The 14,510-nt window shown below is 44.2% G+C and overlaps 1 non-coding gene across 1 annotated transcript; it reads right to left on the bottom strand.

Annotated features, from left to right (window-relative positions):
- Positions 1–6,216: 6,216 nt before the first annotated feature.
- TRNAV-CAC (transfer RNA valine (anticodon CAC)) lies at positions 6,217–6,289 on the bottom strand. The gene has a single exon. It is a non-coding gene; the product is annotated as a tRNA-Val (tRNA).
- Positions 6,290–14,510: the final 8,221 nt, after the last annotated feature.

The following is a 14,510-nucleotide window of genomic DNA, read 5'->3' as shown; positions in this document are numbered from 1 at the left end:
GTGTAGATTTATTAGGCATATAATTTATTTCCATTTCACAGAATCATTGAGTTGTAGAATCATAGAATCATAGAACGGTTTAGGTTGGAAAGGACCTCAAAGCCCACCCAGCCCCACCCCATGCTGTGGGCAGGGCTGTCCCCCACCAGCTCAGATGCCCAGGGCCCCATCCAACCTGGCCTTGAGCACCTCCAGGGATGGGATATCCCTGGCAGTGCCAAGCTGAATATTTCTGTGAAGACATACTTTTATTCTATATAACAGAACAATCCCCATGAAGTTACTGAGACAAAACAAAACAAACAAACAAAACCAACTTATTTTTCCTACTTTCTTTTAATGGAGAGCTTGATTAGAGTGGTCTGGAATAAGCAATTCAGCATCACTGCCACAGTCACATTGTGAAGTCACCATGGATATGAGCTCATAAGTTGGGCACACATGTTTGCCTTCAAGGAATGAATGCCCTCTAAATGCCATCTGCCACCGGAGCAAGTAGGTCTTAAGCTTCTGCTTTTCAGTGACAACAAGAGCAAAACTCTCTCTCAAAATAAAACCCAACAACAACAAAAAACCTGAGGAAGGCCTCCCAGGCATGAGTAATACTGCAGGACGAGCTGCTTGATAGAATAGAGAGCGATGGCAGGAGAGTGGCCTTTGGGACTGTGTACAAGTGCAGCTCTCCATTCCTCTCCAGTACCAAATAATACCAGAATAATTGTGTCATAGTACAAAAGCAATATACAATACACACATGCCAGAAAAATAATATCATGACCTCCAGTTGTAGTTGCAGAGGAGACAATGCTTTTCTTGGAGTTTTGACACCATTAACCTTTCAGATCCTAATAATCAGCTTCAAGTAATGTCACGTTCCCTATTTCCTTCCCCCTTCCAAACCTTCATTGTATGTAAAGTATCATAATTGGTAATTTTGTTGGTATGGATTTCTTGCTAGTTCCTCTGACTAGATGGGGAAGATTTCATCTCATCTTAAAAGACGGGTTTCCTACAAACATCAAAACAGAAAGCCACATCCTCCAGAAAAGCCAATTCACGCAGCATGGCTGTTGAATATATAGCCCAGCAATACACAAGTCTTGAAAGTGGCACAAAGGATCTCTGAGGACACTTCAAACTGATTTCTGCAGGGTAGCACAGAACAAATGATTGACTTTAGTCTACCAGGCCTCTCTCTGACCTTTCCAAAGACTGTTTATCTGTGCTTGAATAGACAAGTTTGAACACAAATAGCATTATGACAAAAGCATAACTACATTCCTTAAACAGTTCTGCCATCATTGAAGATGCCACCGTAGACCTTTAAAGAAATGTCTCTTTGTTAGTAAAAATACTAACATCAGCAGTAGTGACTGATCTAAAATTAGTGATCTGATTGAAGAACAATAGGTAACTGTGGTCTTACAGACTGGCAGCAGGTCACAGAATCACAGAATCACAGAATTGCCAGGGTTGGAAGGGACCTCAAGGATCATGAATCTCCAACCCCCCTGCCACATGCAGGGCCACCACCATTCCACCTAATGCTAGACCAGACTGCCCAGGGCCCCATCCAATCTGGCTTTGAACACCTCCAGGGACGGGGCATCCACAACCTCCCTGGGCAGCCTGTTCCAGTACCTCACCACTCTCTCCGTAAAGAATTTCCCCCTGACATCCAACCTATATCTCCCTTCCCTCAGCTTAAAACCATTTCCCCTTGTCCTGCTGTCACTCACCCTTTCAAAGAGTTGATTCCCCTCCTCTTTGTAGGCTCCCTTTATGTACTGAAAGGCTGCAATGAGGTCACCCCGCAGCCTTCTTTTCTCCAGGCTGAACAAGCCCAGCTCCCTCAGCCTGTCCTCATAGGGGAGGTGCTCCAGTCCCCTGATCATCTTTGTGGCCCTCCTCTGGACCCTCTCCAACAGCTCCCTGTTTTTCTTGTACTGGGGGCTCCAGACCTGGACGCAGTATTCCAGATGGGGCCTCACAAGAGCAGAGTAGAGGGGAACAATCACCTCTCTGTCCCTGCTGGCCACCCCTCTTCTGATGGAGCCCAGAAGCTGATGTCCCAGGCTGTAGGTGAGGGAGCTGTGCTGTCACAGTGGTTGACACAAACACCACAGCAGCTCCAGGCTGTGAAACACACTCAAAATAAAAATACCCTTTCAACAGAGCCAGAATGTTGGGATCACTTGCACTCTCAACAAGTTTGTGGATGACACCAAGCTGTGAGACACAGGCAACACACCTGAGAGACAGGATGCCATCCAGAGGGACCTAGATAGGCTCCAGCAGTGGGCCCAGGTGAGCCTCATGAGGTTCAACGAAGCCAAGTACAAGTACTGTACCTGGATCATGGCAACCCCCATTACCAGTACAAGCTGGGGGATTAAAGGATTGAGCACTGCACTGCTGAAAAGGACTTTGGGAAACTGGTGGATGGCAAGCTGGACATGAGCCATCAATGTGCTCTTGCAGCCCTGAAAGCCAACCATAACCTGAGCTGCATCAAAAGAAGTGCAGCCAGCAGGGTGAGGGAGGTGATCCTGATTTTCTACTGTGTGCTGGTGAGGCCTCACATGGAGTACTGCATCCAGATGTGGAGTCCTCAGTACAGGAGAGGCATGGAGCTGTTGGAGTGCGTCCAGAGGAGGGCCACAAAAATGATCCAAAGGATGGAACATTGCTCCTACAAGGGCAGGCTGAGAGAGCTGGGGCTGTTCAGCCTGGAGAAGGGAAGGCAGCAGTGAGACCTGAGATCAGTACCTTTCAGTATCTAAACGGGAGCTGTAAGAAAGAAGGGGAGAGAGACAGACACTTTAGAGGGTCTGCTGTAACAGGACAAGGGGAAATGGTTTCAAACTAAAAGAGGAAAAATTTAGACTCAATTTAAGGAAAAACATTCTTATAATAAGGGAAGAGAAGCACTGGCACAGGTTGCCCAGAAGGTGGTGGATGCCCATCCCTGGAGACATTCAAGGTCAGGCTGGATGGGGCTCTGAGCAACCTGATGTAGTTATAGGTGTCCCTGTTCATCACAGGGGAGTTCGACTGGATGACCTTTAATGGTCTTTTCCAACTCAAACATTTTTATGATTCTGTGCTCACTAAAAGTACTTAAGTACCTTTAGTTGGTAGTTGCAACATAAAGGAGATGCTGTTTTCCAGTTCCTGCTGAAAAACTTACTGAAATACTTTGGTGCTTCTGAAGAACATCTGGGTGTATTACAAAGACCCAATATGCACGTGTAGGTAAAATATTAATTGCTTATGTTTTAAGTCATACTGGATGTATCTAGCATTCTCGCACTATGAAAGCAGAGGAAATGTAAGCAATTACAGGCAAACTGAATTGCTCCATCTACATTCCTCTTAGAAGTTTTTTTCTGTTTCAAAGTGATGTGACATTTTTGGGTTACACTTCAGGAACTCAGTGCGGGCTCCTGGCTTTGTACTGCCGCTCCAAACAAGCAGCAATTCAATTATGCACCCGCCCACCCTTTCCCAAAACTAAACCCTCTCAGGTCCGGAACTCTCTTCAGTGCAGGTTTTAAATAGAAAGGATAAGTAGGATAAAGCTGTTTGCTGGAGCTGCTTTATCTTCCTTTTTTTCCCTCACAGTGATTCCCCTGATCTGGCCAGGCTCTCAGGTTCCTGGCATTTTTCTCTTGTTGGGAGATTCCAATCTCCATGTGCTCTATAAATGATCAGGGGTGGGAAATGGAGACAAGTCTGTGTCAAGGAGCTTTTCTCCCCAGTTTCGGGTCCATCTACTGCAGTGCCGTGATTTGGTGACTGTGACAGCCATTGCCTTAATACAAGGGCTCCATCTCAAATGTTATGCTAAATGAAAGGGCCTGTTTTGCTGAAGTACAGTTGTTTCAAAATATTATAAGGCTGTACATTTCATATAGAAGTATAGAAGGGATACTCCTGCTAAGCATTTTTGCAGATAAGTGGACAAGCTTATTGGTATTCTTTTACTGCACAGTGTTTCCTTAATACTTGGAATATGTTCACCTTTATTCAGTACTTGTACTAGTTGCCTAAAATCTGGATTTTGTTTTCTGAAAGGCTGGTTTGTGTCCAGAGAATTTATCCCAACATCTTCACTCCTATCAGAGCAAGTGGTGTAAAGTTTTTGAAGGTGGAAGGTTTTGTTTCTCACAAACATGAAGGTACCTTCTGGTAGGTATTCTGGAGAGCAGCTGCTATGAAAGTTAGAATGAGAGCTGACTTCAAATAGTTTGGCAACTCTGAGTAAAATGAAAAGTACTTCTCAGTCTTAATATTGGAATGGTAGTATTTCACTGGAAGGCTGTATTCCTCCAAGAATTGTTGTGATGCATGCAGACATTCGTTATGCCTGTCCATCACTCAGAAAGCAGCTGCTTTCCATTATTTAATGCAGATGCTATACAAATTGTTCTGCAGTATTTCCCCTTGGGAGGAACACCATGCTCCTGCTGTGCTGCCTGAGCTCAGCTGTGGGCAACTACAGCCCACACCAGCTTCTGAAGGCGGCTTGCAGAGGGGACTTCAGGGTTCTGTGCCCTCAATGGGAAGCTGCCTCCAGCACTCCAAAGCTCTGACAAACGCAACCTCTGCCTATGGGACAGGACAGTAATCTGCAAGGAACTACAACTCATTTCTTCATAAACACCATGACTTAGAATCCCTGCCGATGACACATGCATTCGGCTTGGGTTTAAGTCATCCTCTGGTGAGATCTAAGTTTTGTTCTTTGAAAAGATGCTGCATGCTGCATCTGGACTTCCCAAGCCACATACTCAGGTTAGTATCCAGTCCATGCCCAGCAACTGTACTACTGCTTTTAAGCAGTAGTGTGTTTTGCATTTCTTTAGCCCTACTCAGGCATAATCTGTTGTTCCTTTTCATCACTTTCTCTTTGCTTTCCAGCTTAGTTTTCCAACATGTCTCTCCTTACTCAGATCAAAAGGATTAACAGAACTAAAAAGCTTACGTAAACCATTCATTATATTTGGAGCAAGTTGCAGTGCCTGTGCTGTGGATGTTGTAACCACTCTGTGTAAAGGACCAGCTCTGGACCAGTTCATTACTTTTTTCAGCTGAGTGCAAATCCCCTACCTATTTTGAAAAAGGTTAGGGTTGAAATCCTCTTTAGCAGATCACTGTGAGTGGGATTTATCTTGACTAATTTTATCCATCTTAGAGTTATGGGAACAGCCTAAGACCTCACTAATCTCCAGGAGCAGAGTGGAGGAACCTGGGATCGTCAGCCATTCCCAAAAATAGAGGATGAATTGTTTCATTGTCTATGAAAAATTTCATTATCTAAGGAGCACAAGTGAGCAGGGTTAAAAGGATACTCAGCAATTAGGAAAGTGAACCAATCCCTGGCAAACCTTTGCATATTGCTTTGTCTGCTGTAGCAAACCACAGCTACACACCTGAGTATCACTTAGGCAAGTTCAACAGGCTGTGCTCAGCAGAGAGTAGTGATATAATAACATAAATTGTCCAGACTGCTTCACCTCCTTCATCTTCAGAGGAGGACCTGAAGGACCACATTACTCTCAGAATCACATAGAAGTGATTTGCAGTGGGGCAGTTTCCGTCTTCCCCACGTAACTCAGAGAGTATATGCTTCTCAGAGCACGCTGCAAATGGGAATTAAGTGAGATTTGCTCTCATCCCATTGTGGGATTTAATTCCCATGGATTTTATGTAAGCAGTTACCAACACTATTTATCCCTTGGCATTAGGTAGTGTGACCTGAAGATGTTTTTGGGTATTCCAAGCGTTCAGCAGAATGTTGATGTCCTCTGTTATGAATGAAATAGTTTTAATGCACCACAAGACCTCCCACACCCCCATTAAAACAAACAAAAAAACAAAAAAAAAAAACACCAAAAAAACAAAAACAGAAAGGAAATATTTGGCTGTGACAGGAAGCATTATTCACTTGCACTGCCTCTAGCTTTTTAAAAGTATTAGAACATAACATAGCATAACAGAATAGAAGCAAATAGCAATATAGAATGGTTTGAGCCAGAAGAGACCTCCAAGCCCACCCAGCCCCACCTTGCTATGAGCATGGCTGCCCCCCACCAGCTCAGCTGCCCAGAGACCCATCCAACCTGGCCTTGAGTGCCTCCAGGGATGGGGCACCACAGCTTCTCTGGGCAGCTGTGCCAGTGCCTCACCACACTCTCCATGCAAAATTTCCACTGTTTCCACCTGGGATCGAACCAGGGACCTTTTGCGTGTGAGGCAAACGTGATAACCACTACACTATGGAAACCTGGCTCTTGTTCAGTTTGGGCTCCATTGGCTTCAGAATGACATGGATATGAAGTGGAAGAGTAACTGTGCACGGCTTTGGTGGTATGGGGACAAAGCAACATCACCCTGCAACAGCAGTTACAACAGTTTTCCTGGTGACTCTTACATTTGATTGAACATCAGACATGACAGACTAGATCTGAGTAGAGTGAAGTAGAGTGGAACTGAATGGAACTGAATGGAATGGAATGGAATGGAATGGAACGGAACGGAACGGAACGGAACGGAACAGAACAGAACAGAACAGAACAGAATAGAATAGAATAGAATAGAATAGAATAGAATAGAATAGAATAGAATAGAATAGAATAGAATAGAAGGATTTTACAAAGATCATGAAGTCTAACTGTCCAACCATGTCAGGGCTCACCAAAAGTTAAAGGACAATAATGAGGGCATTGTCCAAATGCCTCTTGAGCACTGGCAGGCATGGGGCATCAATTACATCACTCGGAAACCTGTTCTAGTGTTTGACCACTCTCATGGTTAAGAAATTCTTCCAAACATCCAGCCATTCCAACAGTACTATACCTCTTAAGTGATGCGCAGAGTGACAGCACCATTGCTGTGTGTGAATTTCCATACTAACTGATGATTCACCTGAGAATTGCTGAAGCTTTGTTTTATCCAAAAGGATGAGATGGAGGAGGGCTTATATGTGGTCTATAATGATAAAGCAGATCATAATCCTCCAAAGGAGGAGGGGAAAAACATAACCAAAGTAACAGTTCCTATCTTTTAAGTTACTAAAGTTTTCTCTGGCTTGTACAGGTAATTGCAATTGCCACTTGTTTCCTAGGAATTCTTAACATTAGCACCTGTTAGTTATTATGCATATGAAAGTATCTAATACATTTTCTTTGCCATGTGTGCTGCCAGGGGTCTGCTGCAAACACACCATTATGCTGTCAAGAGTCTCTGATTGCAATGAATGATGACAAAGTGATTTCAGCTTCTCTGAAACACACCTTGGACCACTGAGTAAAGGGGGTGGGGAAAGAGGTGATATTAAGAATGAAAAAAAAAAAAAAACAGAACAAAACATGGAATCATTCTTAGGGTTGCATTCAAAGACTTATTGCTGTGAAATTCTTAGCATGTTAATTTGTATTCAAAAGGTACCTGGAAACCCCTTGTGATTTTCCTGTTAGTGAAGAACCGAGTGTAAGCATCACATGGGTACCACTAACAAAGGCTCGGTGGGAAGAGGTTTTGTACCGCAGTGGCTAAGCATTAGTCATACTTGCATATTCTTCCTTCCACACGTTAAAAGTCTGCAGAGACAAAGAGTCGTGCCCTTGACATTTCTGAAATCCATCAATCTCTGTTGGTACTGAATGGACCCCTTGAAGTGGAAATGCTTTCTGCCCACACAAGTATCACAGCACCGCATGGAGCGTCCCGCCAGCGGATGTGTTACAGCATGCTTTGCAATGAACATTCTCCCAAGGTAACGGACAAAATACAGTGCTTGTATCCAATATTGCTTAAAGCTTACTTTCTACAGGAAAGCTAACTCCTCCTCCTTTCCCAAAACAAAAACACCATTTAAAGTTACATTATTGCCAGGAATGAGGAGGACAAACAGTGTACTTTCTTTTTATTGCCATTTAAGGGTAGCAACGCTTGTCTAGCAAAGCTTGTCTATTAATTTCCATTAATGAGTACAGACAGTATATCCGTGCTGCTTTCCCATACACCAGTGACATATGTACCTATTTCTTTTTCCCTATGGACAACATATACCATGAAGTATGGTAGGTTTTAATACTGTGTGAGGCTATGCAGGTCACGTACAATTAAGCTGTGGCCATTTCTCTTTTCCAGATGACATTTTTGCTCCTTGTTTCTTGCTTTCCCCTGAATTTTTGTGGCAACTGATTGTTGGTTTGTTTGTTTGGTTGTTGTTTTTTTCACCACTTGGAGGTAAGTCAAGCTACAGGGCATACATTTTCCTGTATAATTTTCACAGCTAGTTTGGAGCAGAAATAAGAAAGGGCTTATAAAAGGGTTTATAAAATGACTCTGGTAGACCTTTCCAGTGAGGAGAAGTGCCTAACTATGAATATTTAAAAAGATTTTATTAAAGTTTGCCATTGGCTTTTTTCCCTATGGTTACAGGCTGTATTAGCTTCAGTACATAGGTGGTTAGGCCCACCCCTACTGTTCAAAAGCTATGGTTGGACCCCTGGTGTGCAGCAATGCCCTGGGATGAGCTTGCAGTGATGCCAAGTGCTGGACCCAGCTTGCCATTAGAATGGAAGGTCAGCAAAAGCCATTCAGCAACTTATCAGTCTCACTGCCAGCAGAAGTTTCCAATTTTTCATCCTGCACCAAGGAAATACAATCAGCTTTCCTATGTGAAGTCTTACTTTTTTGTGTGTGTGTGTGTGCAAACAACACCTGCTAAACTTCAGGCAGGAAAAAAGTGGAGAAACAAACCTTCCCCCCAGGGCTTTAACATGTTTTGGTGGCCAGAAGCCATGTACATTTTGGGGAGCAGCAGCAAACAGCTGTTTTTCAGGCTCTTCCCAATGCAGCTTTAAGACTAGTTGCATTCCTGTAGTTATTATTAGAGCGATTCAGTCTCAGCTTCCAACACTGACGCAAGCAGGGCTTTTTAGCCTGCTTTCCTAAGGAAACATTGCACATGTGATGACACTCCAATCGGTCTTTCCATCAATACATGGAACCCATTGGCCAGCTTCAATCAAAGCAGCAAACCAACTGCTTTATAACCCCCAAGTTCCCTCAGCATTCCAAACCACCATGTCTGGGCAAAAGAAAATGAAAGAAAAAGCAGTACAGCCTGTATGAGACCTCAGAGAACCCAAGGAGATGTGTTGCTATGGATGTTCCCCTCCAGGAAAGATTTGCAAGAGCTTCCATCTCCTTGGACACTGTGTGTCCAGCAGGAAGGCAGATGCCATTTGTTTCATTATCAATGTTTACAGTGCTATCATGAACCTATGCTTTCTTTCCAATTTCTCTCATACTTACGGTGTCAGCCCTTGCTGCATGGTGAAAACCGAGAGTAAATTTTGTGAATGTCAAGATTCCCTCAGAGGGCTTTTCTGGCACAGGCTGCAGTTGTTTTCTCTTGGCTGGAGGGAACAGCCAGATCCACCAAGACAGTGAGGAAAGCTTTGCTCACCATTTGAAAGCGTGTCTTTGTTCAAAGAAGCATTTCAGCCACAAGCACACGTGCCTACAGGGAGCTTCCTTCAGGGACTCAGCTGGAAAACAGGGCCATGGGGCAGACACAGAAGTACTGCAAACCCTCCGTCTGTTCCTCTGAATGGCTGCTTTAACAAGAAGGTACAGTGACAGGCTGTGCTCACAGAGACTTCAGAAACAAGCCAGCAGTACCCTAGTTTTCTTGCTAGATCTTATATTTTTAATTCAAAAATTCACATGTATAAGCAGCACAGTAACACATCTCCTCTAACAGCAGTCCAGAGGCAGTGTTCAGCAGAAGATGTCTAGGAAGGGCAAGCTGAACTTGGACATGAGGAGTTTGCGAGGACCAAACCCTCATGACAGGCCTCAGCATCAGCCATGTCAGCTCACACAAAGCCATGCTCCTTCACTGGTGCAGGCCAAAGCGTTCAAAGATGCCACAAGTTATTTCTAGCAATGAAGCCAACATTCTTCCAAGTGATTAATATTTTTCAGACATTAAAGTATATAAATATATCTATTCCTCTCAATTTTCTTTCTTTTTAGTGCTGCAATGCTACCCAAATCTAGAAGCAAGAGAAAAAGAGGGGCTCTGAGAGATGTGCGAAGTTAGCACCATTGTCAACCAAAGAAACCTCCTTCAATTATTCAGTGTCTGCTGCTCTCGAATTTCCCATTCTTACAGCTTGAGCTAAGTGGTGCTGCACGCATTTGGCAGCAGTTCTTGTTAACTCAGAGGACAGCCAGAGTAAGGTACACATGTATTCATGGGACAATTAATGTTTAAAGATTAATTTCATGGTAAGACATTTCCATACACATTTCCAAACTATCTGCCAAATACATATTTGTCAAGAATAGGGAACTCAAATGGAAAAGGTAAATATAATCCTAAGAAGACATGAAGCAGAACTGCTTCTTTTTCTTACTTCATTAACAATGAGAAAAATAATCATTAAGCTCTGGCACGCCAAATTATGTGCAAAACAGCAGGTGTTGAAAACCAGTGAGCAACTGAGCATGGACAACCAGCAACTAAGAAAACCAGATTTTCTGGCATCTACCATCAATATTTTGAATCTGAAGGACAAACTGGATCTGAGTTCATTATAAAAACATGTTTAGGAAGTTAATGTGAGAATTTGGTGCCTGTGCTGCAAAGTAAAGAGATTGAAAGATTCAACCCAACCTCTCTGAAAGATAACACAACTAAAGAAAAGATAAACTAAAGAAAGATAATATAACTAAGCTAGGGTAGGGAAATGACATGAACTCCAGGCAGACCTGTTGACAGGCAGCATACTCATTTTATCATGTTTATCCTTCTGCAGAATGGCATCCTCTTTCAAATCCTTTTTAAAATTTGGTAGGAGAGCGGATGCTTCACATTGCCAGCCAACATTCCTCATTCACCTGGTGTGCTCATAGAGTCATCCGGAGTTGGAAGGAACTCATGAGGATCACTGAGTCCAACTCCTGGCTCCACACAGCACCCAAAATTCAAACCTTATGTCTGGGAGCAGTGTCCAAACTCTCTTTGAACTCCAGCACTCGGGGCCGTGCCCACAGCCCTGTGCAGCCCGTTCCATGCCCACCGCCCTGTGGTGCAGACCCTTTCCCTCACCCCCACTGCCCTCCCCTGACACAGCTCCATGCCGTTCCCTCGGGCCCTGCCGCTGTCACACAGAGCAGAGCTCAGCGCTGCCCCTCCGCTCCCTGTGAGGAGCTGCAGCCGCCATCAGGCCTCCCCTCAGCATCTCTGCTCCACGCTGAGCCAACACAGGGACCTCAGCTGCTCCTCGCAATCTTGCCCTCTGGACTCTTTGCCATCTTTAAGAGAGACTAGACACTACAGTTGCCCAAACCAAAGAAATCCTCTTGCTTTTTCCAGTTTGCCAGGACTACGCTGCCTTTGCTGAGGCTCTGCAGTACTGCTGGCAGCATTTCTTTCCAGCATAGCTGCCCCAGTACACCTGCTAGGAGAGCTTAACTCTGCACAGCAGCACCCACCACAGCCCATAAGATCCACCATGGAAAGTATGCGACATTTCTCTAGTAAAACTGTGATGAAATGGCAAATAACACGCTGCAGCACCTTCCAGCAAAGCTATATTTAGATTAGCTCAGCAATATGCACGGCTTCTAACCACTGAAGAGGAGGCAAGGCTCAGGATATTATCTCTGCTGTCTCACAAATCGCAGAATGGGTTATGTTCTGTTCAATCAAACCTTTTTGATTCATGATCAAAAGGTGATGGTGAGGGTTTTCCTCCCACCCCCACTTACTATCCCCTCTTAAAAACGTGAAGAAGCACCTATCCATTTGGAAGGGACCCTTCCAAGCCATGCTCTCCCACGGAAGGTCCATCAGGTGGAGAAGGGAAGGTGCGCAGGGGATCAGATGCCACACTTACTGCAGAGCCTCCGCCGCCCGGTTCTGCGTCGCCAGAGCCGCGTCCGCACCCATTGCAGGCAGGGGGCCAGCTCCATGGCCGCAGGCGCTACCCGTCCCCGGGGCCACCTGGGGCTCCTGTTTACCAGCCAGGCAGACCGGCGGCAGCCCCGGGAAAAGCCCCAGGCGGACGGAAGGATGCGGCGGGAGGCCGCCAAGGCCCTGCTGTCCCTGTGTCGCCACGCCATATTTTATGCATGAAGGTGATGGGACGTAATTTCATCCCAGTTCTCTGCGCCCAGTGTGTACGTGAACTCCTGCGACGACGCAGAGGACACAGAGCATCAGCCTGCGCCTCAGACCCCTGAGGAGCCACGTGGTTCTCCTGTAGTGGGAAAGGAGCCCATTGGAGAAGCAGAGCCTTTTGGAACCACTTGACTCAGATCTATCCAAAACCCAAGATAGTACGTTGTCTATTGTGTTATACAGAAAGCATGGTCTGTGCTTGAGGCCTCACTGCTGCACATTGCAAGCAGCATATGGGAGTGAGAATGCTACATTATGTGTGTGTGCCCGTACTAGACTTATAGGAATGGTCAGATTTTATGACTTATATTCTAGTTTTAGTTTTGACTTTACAGTAAGCTCCAGAGTGCTACCATTAGCCCCATCACTGCTGTGCAAGGCTCTTGTCTTTACCATAACAAAGTAATTCCACAGAATCACAGAATTATAAGGATTGGAAGGGACGTCCAGAAATCATCTAGTCCAACCCCCCTGCCAAAGCAGGCTCCCTACAGCAGGTTGCACAGGTAGGCATCCAGGCGGGTCTTGAACGTTTCCAGAGAAGGAGACTCTACTCCCTATGCTTCAGTTTGTGGCCGTTTCCCCTTGTCCCATCGCCACACACCGCTGAAAAGAGTCTGGCCTCGTCCCTTTGCCTCCCACACCTAAGATACTTATAGGCATTGATTCGATAGTTTCAGATTTGTGGGCCAATGACTTTACAACTTCCTGATCTACAAGATTTGCTTCCACAGATATGTTCGTGTTTCTTCCATAAATGTTTCCTAGATCACAGGAAAGAAGTTAGCATTCATGCTCACCAGCACATTCTTCATCAGGTAAGAGCAAAGCTAGGAAGTGGAGCTAGAGTTCATGAGCTGTGCTGCAGACCCATAGGACCTCTGGAGCCTCTCTTTATCAAGGGTCCTGCTGTGAGACCACTGAACAGTGGCCAGGAGAGTTGCAGTCCGTGTCAAATGTACCCAGTGTAACGGGAGAGGTGGCTGCCAGAGTTTTGGATTTTGTCACTATTTGAATCTCATCATAGGGTCACTCAAAGGCCATGGATGTCTTTTTGGTTTGACATAATCAGGTAAATCTTGCACTCTCGTTGTAATGATAGAGAATAGCCAGTAGATGCATTTGAGCTTAATTTTAAAGTTCATTGGATTCATCCTGGTTTAGGCTAGTTGTGCTATTTTGAATCCCTATTGTGAGTTTAAAAATCTCAGTGATATTTACACTTGAAGTTTTCATTAAAGAAAATGTGTGGTTCATTCCCACTAGGAATTCACACAGGATTCAGAGTGACAACACTGAGCAGCCTGGAAATTAAAAGAAATAAATCCAAATCACTGTCTAGGGAAGATGTAACATTCCACAGTCCTCCGTTTAACGTTGTCAGACATCACCAACATCATGTTATTCATTCAGAATTGATCAGAAATGAAAGTAACGTGTGATGTAGAAATAATTCTGGAACTGTGAAGAATTTGTTTTAAGTTTTGAGTTACTGTACAGTAACTTCATTTTGAAACCAGTCATAGTGAACAGCCACGTGCTGTGGTAGACAGCACTGCTGGGGTCACAAGGAACAGCTAATCTAGATTATTTTCTCCACCAACACGCTTCTAGTTTTTGAATAGGCATCTATTTCCTTGATAGGCTCCTATCAAGGAGAGCTCATCATATTATGCCTTGGCTCTGCTGAAATTGTTGTGGTACCAAACTAGAAGGGTTTCCTGGGTCACTACATCCACCCTCTAGCTGTCTTAGACAATCCTAGAATATCTCCAACCTTGACTACACCGTGTATCAGAATAAGGCTTCCTGCCTATCCTTTATTTGAGGAATAAGGAAATCCTAACTGAGGGGACTTCAAGAGGTGAAGAGTGAATTTCAATTAGAATGTAGCATAGCTGTGATCTCAGTTTCATGAGTTACTTCAGTGACTCTGATGTGCCTAATTTACAGCAATAAATGAGCTGTGACAGCAGGTAAGTGTGGGCTGGAAGTTGCAATTAGATCTGAAGTGAGAAGGGTGTGACAGCTCTGGTGCACTTTATGTTTAAATAGTGCTTATAATTGTCTTTTTATAATCATACAGACTAATAAATAAGAATAATGTAAGAGACTATGTGGCATTACATTTTGTTTGTTTAAGAAAAATGTGTTGCAATGACAAGTATATTTGTGCTGATGATAGCTTGTTTTCTTGATGTTTGTCCTGTTCCTTCTTGTTCTTTTACTATTTTTTTTTTTCAATCAGAAACTCATCTAAACTTAAAGTATTTGCAGTTATATTTTTTACCTTTGAACAGCC

This window comes from Phasianus colchicus, chromosome 3 (genome assembly GCF_987193195.1).
Source record: "Phasianus colchicus chromosome 3, bPhaCol1.hap1.1, whole genome shotgun sequence".
Taxonomy (NCBI): domain Eukaryota; kingdom Metazoa; phylum Chordata; class Aves; order Galliformes; family Phasianidae; genus Phasianus; species Phasianus colchicus.
The sequence above is the reverse complement of the archived record's forward strand: the minus strand, read 5'-3'. Positions and strand labels throughout refer to the sequence as shown.